The sequence below is a fragment of the Hyaena hyaena genome, unplaced genomic scaffold, assembly GCF_003009895.1.
Source record: "Hyaena hyaena isolate Hyena2069 unplaced genomic scaffold, ASM300989v1 scaffold_1026, whole genome shotgun sequence".
NCBI classification, from domain to species: Eukaryota; Metazoa; Chordata; class Mammalia; order Carnivora; family Hyaenidae; genus Hyaena; species Hyaena hyaena.
This window is the reverse complement of record NW_024081655.1, coordinates 378,652-399,777: the sequence shown is the minus strand read 5'-3', so window position 1 is coordinate 399,777 and position 21,126 is coordinate 378,652. Positions and strand designations below refer to the sequence as shown.

Genomic DNA, 21,126 nt, shown 5'->3' with positions numbered 1-21,126 from the left:
ATTCAAATAGCATTTACTCTGTATGTTGAGAGCTTTTACTAAAGTCCATTTTTTCCTGTTAACTTTAAGTGGCCATAGAATTTTATAAATGTAGTTTTGATAAGACAATTTCACTTTCTATGTTATTTTTAAGATTAAAAAATGTTTACTTATTGATTTTGAGAGAGATAGTGTGCAAGAAGGGGAGGGACAGAAGGGGGTGGGGGAAGGGAATCCCAAGCAGTCTCTGTACTGGCAGCAGAGAGTCCCATGTGGGGCTCGATCTCATGAACTGTGAGATCATGACCTGAGTTGAAATCAAGAGTTGAGAATGCTTAACCAACTCAGCCACTCAGGTGCCCTTCACTATCTCTACTCAAAAAACAAATCACCAATACACACTGGTGCCATGAGAGGGAACAATGAACAATGCATTTTTTATTTCAACTATTCAAAAATATTGTTTTTAAGGAAAATAATGCATTTTAAAATATTACATAAGCTTTAACCTCTAATACTATTCTGTTTCTTTACTCACTGCTTAAACTCTGTTTCAAAGTACTAAAATCTTAGTGAAATTTTTAAACATTCTATTACTTAATTGTACTAGTCAATTATTGAATGTATTGCTTTTTTAAAGAATAATTGAACATAAGATTTTGTACATTTCCATTTGAAAATTTAAAAAATTTCTGAATTCATATAGGTAGTAGACCTTTCAAACAGTGTAAAAATATAGTTCACTCTTCAATCTTGGTGACATTTTATAATTGTCTTGTGGCTTCTAATGTGGGGCCATAACAGAGGGAAATAAAAACTATATGTCAAAGGTATGAAGAATTGCTGTAAGTTATTTTGTTAAATATAAGTTTCTAGGGCCTATCAATAAAATAGGTACAGCTATTATGTGAAGTTACACATTGCTTTAAGTTTTATATTAGTCAGAAATTCTTTAGCTACATTACCACCATTTTAAGCAAATTCTTATTTTTTTAATTTTTAATGTTTATTTATTTTTTTGAGAGAGAGAGAGAATGAGAGCAGGGGAGGAACAGAGAAAGAGGGAGACACAGAAACTGAAGCAGGCTCCAGGCTTTGAGCTGTCAGCACAGAGTCCAACGCAGGGCTTGAACTCACGAACCATGAGATCATGACCGGAGCTAAAGTTGGACACTTAGCCAACTGAGCCCCCCAGGTGCCCCATGAATTCTTATTTTAAAAAAGTATAGATAAAGCTTTCCTTTTTCTGTACATTAAAGATGGTCTTGAATTGAATCTTGAAGTATATTTATGTTAAAAATTTGAATGATTTTTCTCATGTTTCAAAAAAAAAGCTTAGTGAATCTCCTCAGACAACATTTCAGAGAAACTATCAGCATCTATAGAATCTACTTTGTAGACGGGCTGGAGCCAATCTTGGTCATCTTCACAACTGTCACTACCTACCTTCCCGAAATCACTTGTGCTATTAGGTGGACCATACAAACGGACACATTTTAGGTCATGTAGCTAACTTGTATGCATGTATCTCCAGTCTTCTGAGCACTCAGCTATTTTTGGGTCATTATTACTCTGTAAGGAGGCATATTTCTTGGCCAGAAGCGACTAAACCACACACTGTCATCTTTAATGAACTTGTGGTTAGTCATTCACCACACTTTTTCACTTGCCATTTATGTCACCAGAACAAGTAGGCTTTGCAAGACGCATCCAAATTTTATTTTTGGAAGTGCTTTAAAAAGGAAAATCCTTGGCTGAAGAATCACTGGAGTAAGGATATATTTTAATCTTTATATGTGGGGAACATCTATATTGGACTCTGTAAGCTTTTAAGATGAGATCACTGAAATTTCAATATTAACATATTTTGCAACTAATCTAGCTTTCTGAATGCATATATGGTTTAAATTGGATGTTTGCAAGGAAAATAGAGGTGAGAAACATAAATGTTGGCTAGCTAAAATACAGATAGGCAAACTTCATAAGGAAACGGCTTGTCCTGAAAATTTTAAGGTTTGATTATTCATGTCTTATCTCATCTTTCATTGCTGTAAATGTTAGTATTTGTTATCTCTACTATTTTTCACCAACACTGAAGTTCACATAGAAAATTATTTTTTAAGACTTTCATATCACTAATTGGGCTATAGCCAACTCTAATGAATATAAATTCCAAGTTATGAGCACAATGTGGTGGTGAAGAAGACTGTGGTGTCCGAGTATTTGTTTTTTCTTGGCCTCCATCATATGCTAACTTTATGATGTAGAGCAACTTGCTTAGTTTCTCTGTACCTCCATGACTTCATTTCCATTATTTTTTTCAAGTTTTTATTGAAATCCCAGTTAGTTAACATGCAGTGCAATATTAGTTTCAAGTGTAGACTTTAGTGATCCATCACTTATATATTACACCAAGTACTTATCCCAAAAAGTGCCCTCCTTAATACCCATCACCCATTTAGCTCATACCCCCACCCACCTTGCCTCCAGCAATCCTCGGTTAGTTCTCTGTTGTTAAGAGTTTGTTTTATAGTTTGCCTCTCTCTCTCTCTCTCTCTCTCTCTCTGGTTCTTTTTCTTCCCGCTATATTCATCTGTCCGGTTTCTCAAATTACACATATGAGTGAAATCATATGGTATGTCTTTCTCTGACTGACTTATTTCACTTAGCACAATACCCTCTAGCTCCATCCATATTTTTGCAAATGGCAAGATTTCATTCTTTTTGATGGCTGAGTTGTGTATGTGTTTGTGTGTGTGTGTGTGTGTGTGTGTGTGTGTGTGTGTGTGTTTATGTACCCCTTCTGTATCCATTCATCAGTCAATGGACGTATGGACTCTTTCCATAATTTGGCTATTGTTGATAATGCTGCTATAAATATTTGGGTGCATGGAACCCTTTGACTCAGTATTTTGTATCCTTTGGTGGATCATAGGGTAGTTCTATTTTTAACTTTTTGAGGAAACTCCATACTGTTATCCAAAATGGCAGCACTACCATCCAACAATGCAATTCCTACCAACAATGTAAGTGGGCTCCCCATTCCCTGCATCCTCACAAATATCTGTTGTTTCTTGTTTGGTTGATTTTTGCCATTCTGAGAGGTGTGAGGTGATATCTCATTGTAGTTTTGGTTTGCATTTCCCTGATGACATGAGTATTTTTCATGTATCTGTTAACCATCTGTATGTCTTCTTTAGAAAAAAAAATTCTACTCATGTCTTCTGCCTATTTTCAACTGGGTTATTGGCTTTTGGGGTGTTGAATTTGATAAGTGCTTTATATATTTTTGATACTTTATTAGATATTTCATTTTCAAATATCTTCTCCCATTCCAAAGGTTGTCTTTTAGTTTTGTTGATTGTTTCCTTTGCTCTGCAGAAGCTTTTTATCTTGATGAGGTCCCAATAGCTCATTTTTTGTTCTTGTTTTTCTGGACTTAGTAGATATATCTAGTAAGAAGTTGCTATGGACGATGTCAAAGAGGTTACTGCCTGTGCATTGCTTCATTTTCAAACTGTAATAATACTAACCTAAAACACTGGCCATTTTGAGGTTAAATGAGATGATTCTCTGAATTGCAAGAATAAGCATCCATATATCATTATTATTACCGACAGTATATTGCAGGTAACTTCAGGAGTCTCTGCTTCTATTCTTCTCTACCTGCAATCTATCTTCCCCACAGCACATGTTTAAAAATTAAATAATGTCACCACTGTTCTTGAACTTTTCAGGAACTTCGTGCATATTTGGAATAAATTTCAACCCCCTTATCAAAGCTTAAAAGGTCATGGCGATCTGTCGTCAAAGTGTTTTTCTGGCTCTGTCTCCTGATGCTTAGTGCTCAGGCCATAACATCCTTCTTGCTTCTCTAGCACACCAAATCCTTCTTGACACAGCACTCTCCACCAGCCTGTATCTTTTCTGAAAACACAGGATGTATGTATGGCTATTTCCCTTTAGGCATCAGCTCTGATGTTAGCAAAATCTTCCTTAACCATCATATTGCCCTGGGGTCTTTCTTCATAGAATTCAACACTAGCTAAAATGACCTCATTTACCCATTTACCATTTGTTCTCTTTTTCCCTCAGTCTACTAAAAGGCACACAGGTATAGGGACATTTTCTTTCTTATTTTCTATTATTGCCAATGCCACAACTGTCTTTATAAATATTTGCTTAATGACTATATAATTATAGCTTGGCTCAAAGGTGATGCAATTTCTATAACTTGGCCAAAACTCCCATAAGGATAAAAATCTCTATGGCAAGAAGCGATGGTTTCTAGGCTAGGAGTGTTTCATTTTAGTTAAATTTTATACTTTCTATCTATCAGGGCTACACAAACCATGGCAGGTCTGTGACTGTTGATTTTTTAAACCTCATGTGATCATGTAAGTCTCAAGAACCAGGTTTCAAGTTGAGAATTATATGAATATATGCAAAGGCTACAAGATGACAGAATTTTTATGGAGAATAGCCTAGATACCATCCAAAAAAACTGACTTTTGACGAGTTCCCCTACAAAACTTTCCACCCTTCCATATTCCTCTCATCCAGAACCCATACTCTGACTCACCGTACTCAAGAGACTTTGCAGATTTGCGGCTCCTTCCTCTGTTTGTTTCTAATCTTGCACGGCACCTTTATATGTTGTGATATTAACATGAAACAGATGAGACATTCAAAATTGGAAAACGTAAGGAAAGATTAGTAGGGAAACTATTTCCGAAAGACATGTGGCAGGAGGACTGGTGCAGCTATTCCGAACCTTCACAATCCCCGAATCTTAGAGTGATCAGAATTCAGAGGTAAGCGCCTGAAGATGGTCAGACCACAGCCGGCTTTCGGGGAATTCAGCCAGCTGGCTGCACGCTAGCAAGCAGGGAGCCAGACAATCCAGCCCACCTCACCTCTCCCACCTGCACACATCCGCAGGTGCCGTCCACTGGCCCACAGAGGCCATGCATAGATGTAACCTCTCGCCGCCCTCCCCCAACTGGGAGGGTTCGGCCAAGGGAGTGTACATTTGACGTTACAAAAAGAAGACAGACAACACCTCTTCCTCTCTATCTGTTCTGTCCTCTCTATCATTTGTGACCCACCTGTAACAAATCTGAAAGGATTAAACCCAAATCTAGGACTTGGCTACAGAAAAGTCCTTTCTGAGACCTCCATGTGCTCTGAATGCCCCACATTCCCTGCACTTGCTCTGTCTACTCCTCACACTGTCACTGTTTCCTCCTCACAGGTTTGTCCTGTCTTCTGGAACATACACTAACCACAACCTAAAGAGAGTGAAAAAAAAAAGAGCAGTACACCTTTAAGGGCTTCCACATTTTCTTTTTCAAACACTTCAGGGAAGTAATCTACTCCACTTGCTCCCATTCTGTTATCATCTACTCTCCACTTTGCCATACCAACATTTTCCCACTGAGTCTTCACACATCCACTACAATTATTTTAAGTTCAGCTTACTTCTAAACAAATCACTTCATCTTTCCTCAATATTCCATCCTTTATTCTCTGTCTCCTAAAGCACTGTAATCTGTAGAGTTTGCCCCTTTGTAACCTTTCTACATGCTGTTTTAGTTTTGCCCTAACTCTGGATAGTATCAAGTCTTCTTACTATTCCCCTCTATTCAATCACTTATTTATTTAATACCATGGCTTGAAATATTTTTATTTAGTATCTTGCACATTGGCAATGCTTCCAATTCCACTTTACCAACTAAATAAGTATCTCCTCCTACTTGATCCATATTCAAGCCTGTTTTACTTATCTTGGCTTATATTTGTCTATCCTTCTTTTAATATCATGGGAGAAAAAATAATCTCACTATTTATGCTACAACATCAATTGGTAGCCAAATCCTTTTACATTGTCTTCTGTAGTATCCCTACTATCAATTTACAGCATCACTACCCTGCAAGATTTAGGCCGTACTAATTCTTGGCTTGATTGTTGAAGCCATCTAATGTGTTTCCTTCCCTTCAAATTCTTCCTCAACCACTGTCCAGAGCCATCTTACAAAATCACAGAACTTATAAGGTAATTTCTCTGAGGGGAAATTTTCAATGAAACTTCCATTGCATTCTGAAAACCAACTCCTACAATAATACATGAAACCAATTTCCCAGAGAGCCTATAATAACCTAGTTAATGTTTTATTTTTTGACATTAAATATTCCAAAAAATAAAACTTAATATGTCAGTTAAAATGAAAATATTATAAAAATTTTACTAAGTCGCTAAGAAAAAAAGTTTCTTTTGAAATTATTTAGTCTGATATTTTAGTTGTCTTCATGATTCATTTTCTGATTTATCATTAGATGTGTACAAAGGAGGAAAGCACTGAAATTTACATGACTTTATGACACTTTCCAATTAAAATATTTTCACTATTGTTGATAATTAGTTTTATCTTATTATTTTATTCCACATCTATTTAACTTCATGGCAAGATGCAGCCTTTCTTCCACTAAACTGAGGATTTTAACTGTAGAATTAGGTCTTACTTTTTTGTATTAGGGGATGATATTGCTTTAAAGGGTAATAGAGAATGACTATAATTTTGGTATTAATTATATATAATAGAAGTATCTTTATAAGAGCTCTACAGAAAAGAATCTAGGTACTTCATATAGAATAATTGTACTTCTAGAAAAAAAAATTTCAAAATGAAACATGAGAGTATAGCAACAATAAAATGTGGTGAGAGAGTATATGAGAAGTCATTTGAAACAATGTATGTTAAGGGGAAGGGACTAGGCATCTCACCCAGAGGAGCCCAGGAAGTCAACAGTCAGAAGCAGGCACAACAGTCTCTGGAAGGAACTCCAGGAGACTGGCCACCACAGAGTCAGGCAGCCAAGGAGAAGCAAACACTCTGTAGAGGTTGGCAGTGAAAACACCACCTCTCCAGAAGGGGGAGCCTGGTAGGTAAGAGTGCCAGTCTACCGGTGGCTTTACCCCCCACAGCATCTGGGGCATACAAATTTATTGGCTCTCTTCATTCTTACAGTTTCTCCTTCAAGCACACTCAGAGTCTGTCAACTGAAAGACATGCAGACTGGCTTCAGCAGGACTAGCCTGGCAGTTGCAGGGCATTCCTCTGGTGTAAGAAGGGCTTTGCTCAGAGCCCCCTGAGGTTGCTGCTCAAAGCAATGTCTCAAAACCCTCCAAAAGCCCCTCTATCCCTCTGAGAGATATCACCCTGAAGCCATTCATGGAAACTGTGCAGATTGAGCACAGCAATGGCCAACCTCATGTGTACCACCAAGATCATCCTATTAGTGTTGGGGCCTACAAACTCATCAACTTGCCATATTCTTCCTGCTTCTCCCAGCAGAACAAGAGCCAGGTGTGCTACCTGTAGAAGCAGGTGGAGAACTATGAGCTGAAGACTTTGTGACAGAGGGTTAGGCAATCCAATAGCCAGGTGCACAAGCTTCAGGAGAAGCTGCAGTTGTTTATGCAAGTACCCTACCTGAACAACTTACTGCAGCCAGCTGCGAGCCCCCCAAAATCAATCTAGTGGTGGAGCCATTGTCCTGGATGCTGCATATCTGGGTGTCAGATCCCCAGGACATACCCGATGATACAACTGTTCTAGTACCTAGAAGAGGTGAACATCTCACATGCAGGCCAGCCCATGTAGAACTTCTGGTTTAACATTTTCCACCATGACACAAAAATCATGCATAGAGAGTGTAGTAGCTGCATCTACCAAGAGCCTGAAAGCAACAAGGAGGCCTTAGCACCCAGAACTCAGGTATTGTGGATGGAGGGCAAAGGGAACCAGCAAGAACTGTGCACCATGTCCCACTCCAGCACCAGTCCGTCCTTGCCAATGAGCCCCCCGGGGGGCAGATTACCTGAAAATTCAGGTTGAATTCTGGAGGTAAACTTGAATAGAGAGTCTCCATAGCAACCACTACCCAGCCCAGGACTCAGAATCTTTAGAGTACCTACAAGATGATGACCTCTTTATGCAGAGTAAGACTTCGAGCTGGGTGGGGCCTGGCCACCTGTGTGTCATGACACTTCAGCTTCACAGTAGATGCCCCACAGCAGGTGTGGGTGTGACCACAGTTCTCCATGGGTTCAAAAGTGTGGCCACTGTACCTTTGATGCCATAGAAAAAAACAAAGGCCTTTATTTATTTATTTTTTAAATGTTTTTATTTATTTCTAGGAGAGAGAGAGAGAGACAGCTTGAGCAGGGGAGGGTCAGAGAGAGAGGGAGTCACAGACTGAAACAGGCTCCAGGCTCTGAGCTGGCAGTCAGCACAGAGCCCGACGCGGGGCCGAACCCACGAACCGCGAGATCATGACCTAAGCGAAAGTCGGACGCTTAACCGACTAAGCCACCCAGGCGCCCCACAAAGGCCTTTATTTTTAAGAAAATAAATAAAAAGAAAAAAGGAAGAAGGCGCTCTACTTGGATAAATGATTTAAATGATTTTTATTAGTATAATGAAATTTACAATTTATAAAACAAATCAATTACATGCTTATTACTACAAATATTATTTGAAGTTTCTAACTATGATTTAATACTGCTCTACAGGTGAAGCAAGAATTGAAGCAAGAATTTGGCTAATAGCCATGTTCATTAGTATTTCTGAATAATACGATCTTCGGAAAATTTAACCTTTTAACTTTCACATAATTGTTCTTAGAATTATTTTAAGAATCAAAAGTATACACTAATTCAATACAAGGTTATGATATTAAATTCTATTTTATAGCAATTATAAGATCAGAATAACACTAACATACTTTCAAGTAGTTACACTGTCATCAAGACATAGGGCAAATCATCTTCAAAAATAGTCTGTTTAATGTCAAGACAATATAAAAATGAAGTGATCATTAATCTACATCTGAATGTAGAATATACATTCAGATGAATGAATGTGAAATATACATTCAGACAAGAATGTCTAAAAGTATCTGGTGAGGACTAAAATATCTGATGGAATAATTGCTAGGAAATATATTTTTACCTTCTTATTTTGTTATCTGATCATTCAGCCTACCTGCTAGAACATGCTCCATTAGCTAATTAGACTAGCTGAAATAAAAGACTATGATCTTGATTTAAATCATTCAAAAAGGTTTTTAATATAAAAAATACAAAATTAAAAATTTAGCCATGTTCAGCCAGCTAAAAATAACTTAATGTCAACTGGCCAAAACCTACTGCCAAGTATGTATTTTTTGCAGTTTTTGGAGTATTAATAGTAGGTTTTAGTGTGTTATTAACTTCCAAGCTCAACAATAAGCACTCATCAGTATTCTCCTAACCTTTTCAGAATGAACTGCGTAGGACTTACTGTGAACTCCAGTGCTAATGTGACCATCTAGTAACAGTAGCCAAATTTTAACAAGATGGTCCCTCCCTTATACAATGTAATATATCAATGACAATAATGCTTTATGTTTTTAGAGCATTTTCAGATCCTTTAGTTTCTTTTTCTAATAAATGAATTTGTGAAAAAGGGAGATCAGATATTTTTCTCCTTCCTAACTAAAGGAAGAAAATAATTTATAAGAAAATGTAGCTGACTTACTAAAATGTATACAAATATACAAAAGGAAAAAACAGAACCTAGGCTCCTGGGCATCCTGTGTTTTTTGCGATGATCAACAAAACCTGAATGGGAGTGCATATTTTCTCTCAAAAAACATTTTTATCATCATTGTTATGTCCAGAAGCTGATCCATTGATAGGCTCAAGACAATCCACATTTTTATTTCTGTTACCATGGCAATTTCCTAATTAACATTAGATAGCTCATCTTTACATACTTTCTTTTTCTCAACAGAAACCACACAGACTGCATCATCTCCCTCTTACTTCCCCAAAGGAGGAGAAGAATGGTCATCAATGGCAATACGCAGTTGTGGAAGCAATACTTAAAGCCAGCTTCATGCTCAGGAGAGAACACCATGCCTCCTAATCATACTCCTTTCTTTCAAAGAGGTAGCTTTCAAAGATACCTGAACAACATGGCCCTGACCTCCTTATGTAACAGTCCACCCATAGCATTTCAGTAATATCACTTTTCCCACAAGGGACTCTACCTAGATCTTTCTGTTCCTCTGGAATGGAGGTCATAGCAACTCTTATATGTTCATCTAGAGCCTAGGAAACCCTAGATTGCTCAGAAAATGGTTGTATTAGCTCACATAAGTACAATGATTGCTGAAAATACTGATTAGAGATTTAGTGCCAGATAATGTTTAATTGCCTCCTTACTTTATCTGTTAATAAATATATCTTAAAGAATGTCACTATAGCAAAGGTAAAAGCAAAAAACAAAACAAAGCAAAACAAAAAAACAACACAGGTTTTTCATATGCTCAACCAAAAAGGTACAGTGACACAGATCTACTCCAAGAAATAGGAAAAAGCTCAAATAAACAATTTGACCTTATACCTAAGGAACTTCAAAAAGAAGAACAAACAAAACCCAAGGTGAGTAGAAGAAAGGAGATAATAAATATTAGAGCCAAAATAAATGACGTGGAAATAAAAAAAAAACAATAGAAAAAAAAACAATGAAATCAAAAGCGTGTTCTTTTTGCTTTTCTTATTTTAGAGAGAGAGCAAGCATGGGCAGGGGAGAGGGGGAAGGAGGGAAGGGAAGAAAAAGGGGAGAGAGAGAGAGAGACAGAGAGAGAGAGAGATCTCAAGCAGGCTCCATGCTCACTGTGTAGCTTGACACGGGGCTTAATCCCATAACCCTAGGATCATGACTTGAGCTGAAATCAAGAGTCGGATGCGCAACCAACTGAGCCACTCAGGTGCCCCAAGAACCAGTTCTTTGGAAAGATAAAATTGATAAATCCTTGGCCAGACTCATCAAGAAAAAGAAGGAAAGAAAGAGAGAAAGAGAAAAGAGAAAAAGAGAGGAAGGAAGGAAGAAAGAAAGGAAGGAAGGAAGGAAGGAAGGAAGGAAGGAAGAGACGAACGAACTCAAATAAATAAAATCAGAAATGAAAAAGAAGTAACAACTGACACCACAGAAATACAAAGAATTATAAGAGAATACTACATAAAACTTCTTTGTCAACAAATTAGAAAATCTAGAAAAAATAGATAAATTCCTAGAAACCGATAACTCCTAAAACTAAACCAAGAAGAATTAGAAAATCTGAACAGACTGATTACTAATAATGAAGTTGAAACAGTGACCAAAACTACCAAAAAATGTAAATCCAGCAACAGATAAATTTACAGGTGAATTCTATCAAACACGTAAAGATAAACTAATACCTGTTCTCCTCAAACTATTCCCCCCCCCAAAAAAACAAAACAAACAAACAGAAGAGAAAGGAAAACTGACAAATACATTCCCTAAGGCCAGCCTTACCCCAATACCCAAACCAGTCAAAGGCATACGCAAAAAAAAGAAAATTACTGGTCAATATCCTTGATAAATATAGATACAAAAATACTCAACAAGGCGGAGGCAAGATGGCGGAGAAGTAGGGAGCTCCATACATTTCACTCGCCCCCATCTCTCAAATGGGGAATGCCTGAAGCCATAGGAACCCTTAAAGAATTCAGCAGTTTGGGAGGAAAAGGAGACAGAGTCCGCTGAAAAAGCAACCTTAGAGGTGTGTAAGTGCGAACTGGAGAAGATAAAAACAGGCTGGGACCCAGAGGCATGGAGGGAGGGGAGAGAGCCCCATTTATGGGGAGCCACGGTGAGTCAAGGGGGAAAGAAAGAGTGGCTGAAACTGCTCAGAGAACTATCCCTGTCCCTGGAGAAGAGAAAAACCTTGGCTCGGGACCTTGGCCGGGACAGAGAGTGATCCAGTTTACAGCTGTGGAGCTGACTTTGAGCTGGACGCCCAGGTCCCAGGCGGCACCAGGAGTAACTGCTCCTCTGCTCTCTAGCTCGACCTGGAAGGGAAGCAGCGCTGCCTGAAACCGCTCTACGCTCTTCTGGCTCAATCTCCAGTGGGGAAGTGGCCGGCTTGAAACTGCTCAGAAGGATTCGGCCTGCGAGTTTATATTTCTGGTGGTACCAATAATGTGCATGGACTAAGATCTGGAAATGAGGTGTGGCTTGAGTCATAGAACACGGCCCCCCTTGGCTATGCCCGAGGGACAGAAAGGTCTCACTAAAAAGAGTGATTTGCAACACTTGGTTCCAGAAGGGACCGGGGCACTGCCATTTTTCTCCCCACAACCACCAAGGCCAGACCTCAGGGAGTGGCCAGTGGGATGTAGTGGAGGCTAAGACATACCTACAGCAAACCACGCCCATCCCCTCTGGAGAGCTGGGTTTTTTTTTTTTGTTTGTTTGTTTGTTTGTTTGTTTTTACCAGAGCCCAGGGCAAGACCAACATGATGCACTGCCTTGATTAATTCTAGATCAATTCTTTCTATTCAGATGTATTATCCCTTGTCTCATTCGTATCCCTCCCCTCTGCTGGACAGGGCACTCTGGTCACTGGTTTGCTTAAACAGTCACATTTAATCCATTCTCTAGATGTATATTCTACACCTCCACCACTGCCTTTCTCTCTCTCTCTCTTTCTGGAGTAATCAGACTACATAGTTTCTCTGAGTACATTATGTTTGCTTCGTTCTCCTCACCTCCTAACATATTCTCCTCTTTCTCTCTGAATTAAGCCTCTTAGTCTCTCTGCCTGGTCATTGTCCACTTTTGCTTTCTCCCCACCTCTTTCATTTCTCTCTTTGTATATGCTCTTCCATCAGCACTGCATACACCCTGCTCTTTATTTGTAGCTGGGAATTCTGGTTTTATGCTTTTAGACTGTCCTTTGTCCTTGGGCTTTTTTTCTTTTTTTCTTTTCTTTTCTATATTTCTTCTTATTTTTTACATTTCTAAAAATTTTTATTATTTGTTTTTCCTCCTTCATCTTTTTCTTTTTCTTTTTCCCTTTTGGTTTCTTTGCTTGTTGGATTTGTCTGGGCATTTGTGTGCCTTTGTTCCCTGTGTGTTTGTCTGTCAGTTTTCTTTTCTAGGGCTACCTCAAGAAACAAGCCAAAGTACACATGGTGGAGAGTCCGAAATACCACTAAGAGTAGGGAAATAAAATAACCAATGTCTCAAAAAGAAAGACCAAGAGACACCATTCAAAGAACACTTCCTGAATGGACAGGCCCTGGGCAGTCAAAGAGCCTTCTTTAATACAAGTGCAGAGTGCATAACAAGCTTTTAAAACTAACAAGAGGCAGAAAGCTAGCCAAAATGATGAAATGGAGGAACTCTCCTCTAAAGAAATTCCAGGAAGAAATGACAGCTAAAGAACTGCTCAAAACAGATATAAGTAACATAACTGAACAAGAATTTAGAACATTTGTCATAAAATTAATTGCTGGGCTTTAAAATTGCATGGATGACTTCAGAGAAACTATTGCTACAAAGACTATGGAGCTTAAAAATACTTGTGATTAATTTTAAAATGCTATAAATGAGTTGCATAATAAAATGGAGGTGTCCAAAGCATGGATTCAAGAGGCAGAGAGGAGAAGAGATGATTTAGATGACACATTTATAGCAAATGGGGAAGCCGAGAAAAAGAGAGAAAAACTGATCCAGGAACACGAAAGGAGAGTTCAAAAGCTGAGTGACACAATCAAGTGAAACAATATCCATATCATAGGAATTCCAGAAGAGGAAGAGAGAGGGAAAGGCGCTGAGGGAGTCCTTGAACAAATTATAGCAGAGAACTTCCCCAACCTGGGGAAGGAAATAGACATTGAAATCCAAGAGGCACGGAGAACTCACCTCAGATGTAACTTGAATCAATCTGCACGATATATCATCATGAAACTGGCAAAATATAGGGACAAAGAGAGAATTCTGAAAGCAGCTAGGGATATAAGGGCCCTAATATACAAAGGGAAACCTATCAGAGTGGTTACAGACCTTTCTACTGAAACTTGGCAGGCTAGAAAGGAATGGCAGGAAATCTTCAATGTGATGAACAGTAAAAATATGCAGCCAAGAATCCTCTTTCCAGCAAGCCTGTCATTCAGAATAGAAGGAGAGATAAATCTTCCCAAATAAGCAAAATTTGAAAGAATTCATTACCAGGGGCGCCTGGGTGGCTCAGTCAGTTAAGCGTCCAACTTCAGCTCAGGTCATGATCTCACCGTTCATGGGTTCGAGCCCCACTTCAGGCTCTGTGCTGACAGCTAGCTCAGAGCCTGGAGCCTGTTTCACATTCTGTATCTCCCTCTCTCTCTGACCCTCCCCTGTTCATGCTGTCTCTCTTTCTCAGAAATAAATAAAAAACATTTAAAAATTTAAAAAGAAAGAAAGAATTTGTCACCACTAAACCAGCCCTACAGGAAATCCTGAGGGGGACTCTATGAGGGAAATGTTGCAAGGAACACAAGGTACCAGAGACACCACCACAAGCATGAACCCTACAAAGAACACAGTGACTCTAAACCCATATTTTTCTATAATAACACTGAATGTAAATGGACTAAATGCCTCAATCGAAAGACATAGGTAGCAGAATGGATAAAAAAAAACAAAATCCATCTATTTGCTGTCTACAAGAAACTCATTTTAGACCTGAGGACACCTTCAAATTGAAAGTAAAGGGATGGAAAAATATCTATCATGCTATCTATCAGTCAAAAGAAAGCTGGAGTAGCTATACTTATATCAGACAAACTGGACTTTAAAGTAAAGACAGTAACAAGGGATGAAGAAGAGCATTATATAATAATTACAGGGTCTATCCATCAAGAAGAGCTAACAATTATAAATGTTTTTGCACTGAATATGGGAGCACCCAAATACATGAAACAATCACAAACAGAAACAATCTTATGGATAAGAATGTACTAAGAGCAGGGGACTTTAATACTCCAAATACAGCAATAGATAGATCAACAAGACAGAAAATCACTAAAGAAACAATGGACTTGAATGACACATTGGATCAGATGGAGTTGACAGATATATTTAGAATTCTACATCCTGAGGCAATGGAATTCACTTTCTTCTCAAGTATGCATGGCACATTCTCCAAGTTAGATCACCTACTGGTTCATAAAGCAGCCCTCAATAAATATAAAAGAATTGAGATCATACCATGCATACTTTCAGATCACAATGCTATGAAACTTAAAATCAACCACAGGAAGAAGTCTGGAAGACCTCCAAAAACATGGAGGTTAAAGAACACCCTACTAAAGAATGAATGGGCCAATCAGGCAAATAGAGAAGAAATTTAAAACTATATGGAAACAAATGAAAATGAAAATACAATTCAAACTCTATGGGATGCGGCAAAGGCAGTCCTAAGAGGAAAGTACACTGCACTACAGGCCTATTTCAAGAAATTAGAAAAAGCGCAAATACAAAATCTAACAGCGCACCTAAGGAACTAGAAAGAGAGCAACAAGAGCACCCCAAACCCAGTAGAAGAAGACAAATAATAGAAATTAAGGCAGAAATAAACAATCTAGAATCGAAAAGAACAGTTGAACAGGTCAATGAAACCAAGAGTCGTTTTTTTGAAAAAATAAACAAAATTGACAAACCTCTAGCTAGGCTTCTCAAAAAGAAAAGAGAGAGCACCCAAACAGACAAAATCATGAATTAAAATGGACTTATTACAACCAACCCCTCAGAAATACAAGCAATTATCAGGGAATACTCTGAAAAATTATATGCCAACAAACTGGACAACTTAGAAGAAATGGACAAATTTCTAAACACACACTCACTACCAAAATTCACATAGGAAGAGATAGAAAATCTGAACAGACCCGTAACTAGTGGAGAAATTGAATCAGTTATCAAAAATCTCCCAACAGGGGCGCCTGGGTGGCTTAGTTGGTTAAGTGTCCGACTTTCGCTTAGGTCATGATCTCGCGGTTCGTGGGTTCGAGCCCCGCATTGGGCTCTGTGCTGACTGCCAGCTCAGAGCCTGGAGCCTATTTCAGAGTCTGTGTCTCCCTCTCTCCTTGGCCCTCCCCTGCTCATGCTGTCTTTCTCTCTCTCTCTCTCCTAGAAATAAATTAAAGAAAAAAATCTCCCAACAAACAAGAGCCCTGGGCCAGATGACTTCCCTGGGGAATTCTACCAGACATTTAAATCAGCATTGATACCCATTCTTCTCAAGGTATTGCAAAAAATAGAAATCGAAGGAAAACTTCCGGACTCATTCTACGAAGCCAGCATCACTTTGATTTCCAAGCCAGACAGAGACCCAATAAAAAAGAGAAGTATAAGCCAATATCCTTGATGAATACGGATGCAAAAATTCTCAACAAGATACTTGCAAATCAAATGCAACAGCACATAAAAAAAAAAATTATCCACCATGATCAAGTGGGATTCATTCCTGAGTTACATGGCTGATTCAGTATTCACAAATCAATCAATGTGATATATCACATTAACAAAAGAAAAGATAAAAACCATATGATCCTGTCAATAGATGCAGAAAAAGCATTTGATAAAATACAGCATCCCTTCTTCATGAAGACCTTCGAGGAGGTTGGGATAGAAGGAACTTACTTATACATCATAAAAAGCCATTTATGAGAAGCCCTCAGCTAACATCATCCTAAATGGGGAAAAATTGAGAGCTTTCCCCCTGAGATCAGGAACACGGCAGGGATGTCCACTCTCACCATTACTGTTTAACATAGTGCTGGAAGTCCTAGCATCAGCCATCAGACAACAAAAGGAAATAAAAGGCATCAGAATTGGCAAAGAAGAAGTAAAACCTTCACTTTTTGCAGATGACATGATACTCTACATAGAAAACCTGGCAGACTCTTCCAGAAGCCTACTAGAACTGATCCAAGAATTCAGCAAAGTTGCAGTGTACAAAATCAATGAACAGGAATCGGTTGCATTTTTATACACTAATAATGAAGCAACAGAAAGAGAAATCAAGAAACTGATCCCATTCACAATTTCACAAAAAACCATAAAATACCTAGGAAAAAACCTAACCACAGATATAGGAGATCTGTATGATGAAAACTATAGAAAACTTATGAAGGAAATTGAAGAAGACACAAAGAAATGGAAAAACATTCCAGACTCATGGATCATAAGAATAAATATTATTAAAATGTCATTTCTACCTAAAGCAATCTAAACTTTCAATGCAATCCCTATCAGAATTCTTCTCAAAACTAGAACAAACTATCCTAAAATTTGTATGGAACCACAAAAGACCCTGATAGTCTTTGTAATATTGAAAGAAGAGATAGCCAAAGTAATATTGATAGCCCCTACCAAATAGTCTACCAAAGTAGACCCTGATAGCCAAAGTAATATTGAAGAAGAAAACCAAAATGGGAGGCATCACAATCCCAGACTTTAGTCTCGACTACAAAGCTGTAATCATCAAGACAGTATGGTATTGGCACAAAACAGACACATAGACCAATGGAACAGAATTGAGAACTCAGAAGTGGACCCACAAATGGATGGCTAACTAATTTTTGACAAAGCAGGAAAGAGTGTCCAATGGAAAAAAGACAGCTTCTTCAACAGATGGTGCTGGGAGAACTGGACAGCAACATGCAGAAGAATGAAACTAGATCATTTTCTCACACCATATACAAAAATAACCTCAAAATGGATAAAGGACCTGAACGTGAGGCAGGAAACCATCAAAACTCTAGAGGAGAAAGCAGGAAACAGCCTCCTTGGCTTCCACCGCAGCAACTTCTTACTTGACACATCCCCAAATGCAAGGGAATCAAGAGCAAAAATGAACTATTGGGACCTCATCAAGATTAAAAGCTTCTGCATGGCCAAGTAAAAAATCAATAAAACTAATAGGCAATCGACAGAATGGGAAAAGATAGTTGCAAATGACACATCAGATAAACGGCTAGTATCCAAAATCTATAAGGAACTCACCAAACTCCATACCTGAAAAACAAATAATCCACTGAAGAAATGGGCAGAAGACATGAACAGACACTTCTCCAAAGAGGACATCTAGATGGCCAATAGACCTCATGAAATGATGCTCTACGTCACTCAACATCAGGGAAATACAAATCAAAACCACATGGCGTGGTCACAGTGTGACCACTTCACGCTGGTCAGAGTGGCTAAAATCAATAAATGTACCCCAATGTTCATAGCAGCACTCTCAACAATAGCCAAATCATGCAAAGAGCCTAAATGTCTATCAACTGACGAGTGTAACAAGAAGATGTGGTTTATCTGTACAACGGAATACTACATGGCAATGAGAAAGAATGAAATCTGGCCATGTGTAGCAACATGGTTGGAACTTGAGGGTGTTATGCTGAGCGAAATAAGTCAGGCAGAGAAGGACAGATACCATATGTTTGAATGTATAGGTGGACTAGGAGGAACTTGAGAGGACCATGGGGGAAGAGAAGGGGAAAAATAGTAGGAGAGAGGGAGGGAGGCAAACCATGAGAGACTCTTGAATGGTGAGAAAAAACTAAGGGTCAGTAGGGGTAGGGGAGAGGGAAAGGGGGATGATGGGCATAGAGGAGGGCACTTGTTGGGATGAGCACTGGGTGTTATATGGAATCTAACTTGAAAATAAACTGAGAAAAAAATACTCAACAAAATATTAGCAACATATTTAATAATACACTAAAGGGATCATTTTTCATGATCAAGTAATATTTATTCTAGGGATGTAAAGATCATTCAGCATTTAAAATCAATCAATGTGATACATCACAATAACAAAACAAAGGATAAAAATCATATTGTCATCTCAATAAATGCCAAAAAAGCATTTGAGAAGATTCAACATCCATTCAGATAAAAATTCTCAACAAAGTGAGTTTAGAGGGAACATACTTCAACATAATGAAGGCCACTTTTGAAACATCCACAGGTGACATGTATTTAATGTAGAAAAACCAAAAACTTTCCCTCCTAGATCAGGAAGAAGACAAGAATGTCGATTCCTGTCACTTTTATTCAACATAGTACCAGAAGTCCCAGCCATAGCAATCTGGCAAGAATAAGAAATAAAAGGCATTCATATTGGTAAGGAAAATGTTAAACTGTCACTATTTACAGATGATATGATACTGTACATAGAAAACCTTGAAGATTCCACCAGAAAACTATTAAGAGTAATAAGTGAATTCAGTTAAGTTACAGTATATAAAATTAATTAAATGGCAGCATTTCTATACACTAATAACAAAGTAGTAGAGAGAGAAATTAAGAAAACAATTACACTTACTACTGTACCAAAAAGAGTAAAATACCTTGGAATAAACTTAACTCCAAGAGATGAAAGACCTGTACCACGAAAATTATAAAACACTGATGAAAGAAAGTGAAGATGGTACAAACAAATGGAAAGATATTCCATGCTCAAGGATTGGAAGAATTAATATTGTTAAAATGTCCATACTATTCAAAGCAATCTACATATTTAATGCAAATTCTATGAAAATACCAATAGTATTTTCCAGAGCTAGAACAACTACAATAGAACTATGAAAGGCTCCAGACAGCCAAAGCAATCTTGAGAAAGAGAAACAAAGCTGGAGGTATCACAATCCCAAATTTCAAGATATATTACAATGCTATAGTAATCAACACAGTATGGTACATAAATTAGTAAAACAGAAAAGAAAGCACAAAAATAAACCCACACTTACATGGTTAATTAATCTATGATAATGGAGGCAAGAATATGCAATGAGGATAAGACAGTCTCATCAACAAATGGCACTGGGAAAACTGAACTGCTGTATGCAAAAGAATGAAAACTGGTGCACTCTCTTACACCGTATACAAAAATAAACTCAAAATGGGTTAAAGAACTAACTGTGAGGCCTGAAGCCATAAAAACCCTAGAAGAGAATACAGACAGTAATTTCCTTGATCAGCCATTGAAACATTTTTAAAATATGTCTCCTAGGCAAGGAAAATAAAAGCAAAAAGAAACTACTGGGACTATATCACAATCAAAAACTTTTGCACAGCAAAGGAAACTGTCAACAACAAAACAAAAGACAACCTACTGGATGAGACAAGATAATTGCAAATGACATATCTGATAAAGCGTTAATACCCAAAATATATAAAGAACTTATAACTCAAAACCAAAAAAAAAAAAAAAAAGACAAAAAACAACCAATCTGATTTTAAAGATGGACAAAGAACGTCAATAGACATTTTCCTAAAGATGTGTACATGGCCAACAGACACATGAAAAGATGCCCAACATTATTAATCATAAGGAAAATATAAATCAAAGCCATGATGAGATACCAACTCACACTTGCTAGAATGGCTAAAATCAAAAAGATAAGAACTAACACAAGTTGGTAAGAATGTGGAGAAAATGGAACCCTCATACATTGTTGGTAGCAATTTAAATTGGTACAGGTACTGTGTAAAATAATATGGACTTTCCTTAAAAAAATTTAAAATACAGAGGTACCTGAATGGCTCAGTCAGTTAAGCCTCCGACTTCAGCTCAGTCATGATCTCACGGTTCATGAGTTCAAGCCCCGCATCACGCTCTGTGCAGACAGCATGGAGCCTGAAGCCCACTTCCAGTTCAATGTCTCTCTCTCTCTCTCTGTCCCCCCCTGCTCATGTTCTATCTCTCTCACTCTCAAAAATAAATAAACATTAAAAAATGTTTTAATTAAAAATACAAATACCATATGATCCATCAATTCTACTACCGGATATTTACTGAAAGAAAGAGAAACATTAATTTGAGAAGACATATGCACCCCCATATTTATTGAATAATTATTTACAATAGCCAAGATATGGAACCAACGTAAGTGAACAATGATAAACAAACAGATAAGGAAGATGTGATACACACACACACACACACACACAAAGAACATTATGCAACCATATAAAAAAGGATGAGGTGTGCTATTTGAAGCAACATGGATGAACCTAGAGGGTATTATGTTTTGTGACATAATTCAGACTAAGAAAGACAAATACCATATAATTTCAATCACATATGGGATCTAAAAATGAAACAAATGGATACACAAAAAGTAGCACCAAACCTATAAATACGGAGAACAAACTGGTTGTTGTCAGAGGGGACTGGAGTGGGGTCAAATGGTCAAAATGGGTGAAGGGAGATACAGGCTTCCAGTTATGGAATGAGTAATTT

The 21,126-nt window shown here is 38.0% G+C and overlaps 2 pseudogenes; one reads left to right on the top strand and one right to left on the bottom strand.

Annotated features, from left to right (window-relative positions):
- Positions 1 to 7,211: 7,211 nt before the first annotated feature.
- Positions 7,212 to 7,948, top strand: LOC120223623 (annotated as a pseudogene).
- A 1,872-nt stretch (positions 7,949 to 9,820) lies between these two features.
- Positions 9,821 to 9,954, bottom strand: LOC120223628 (annotated as a pseudogene).
- Between the last annotated feature and the right edge of the window lie 11,172 nt (positions 9,955 to 21,126).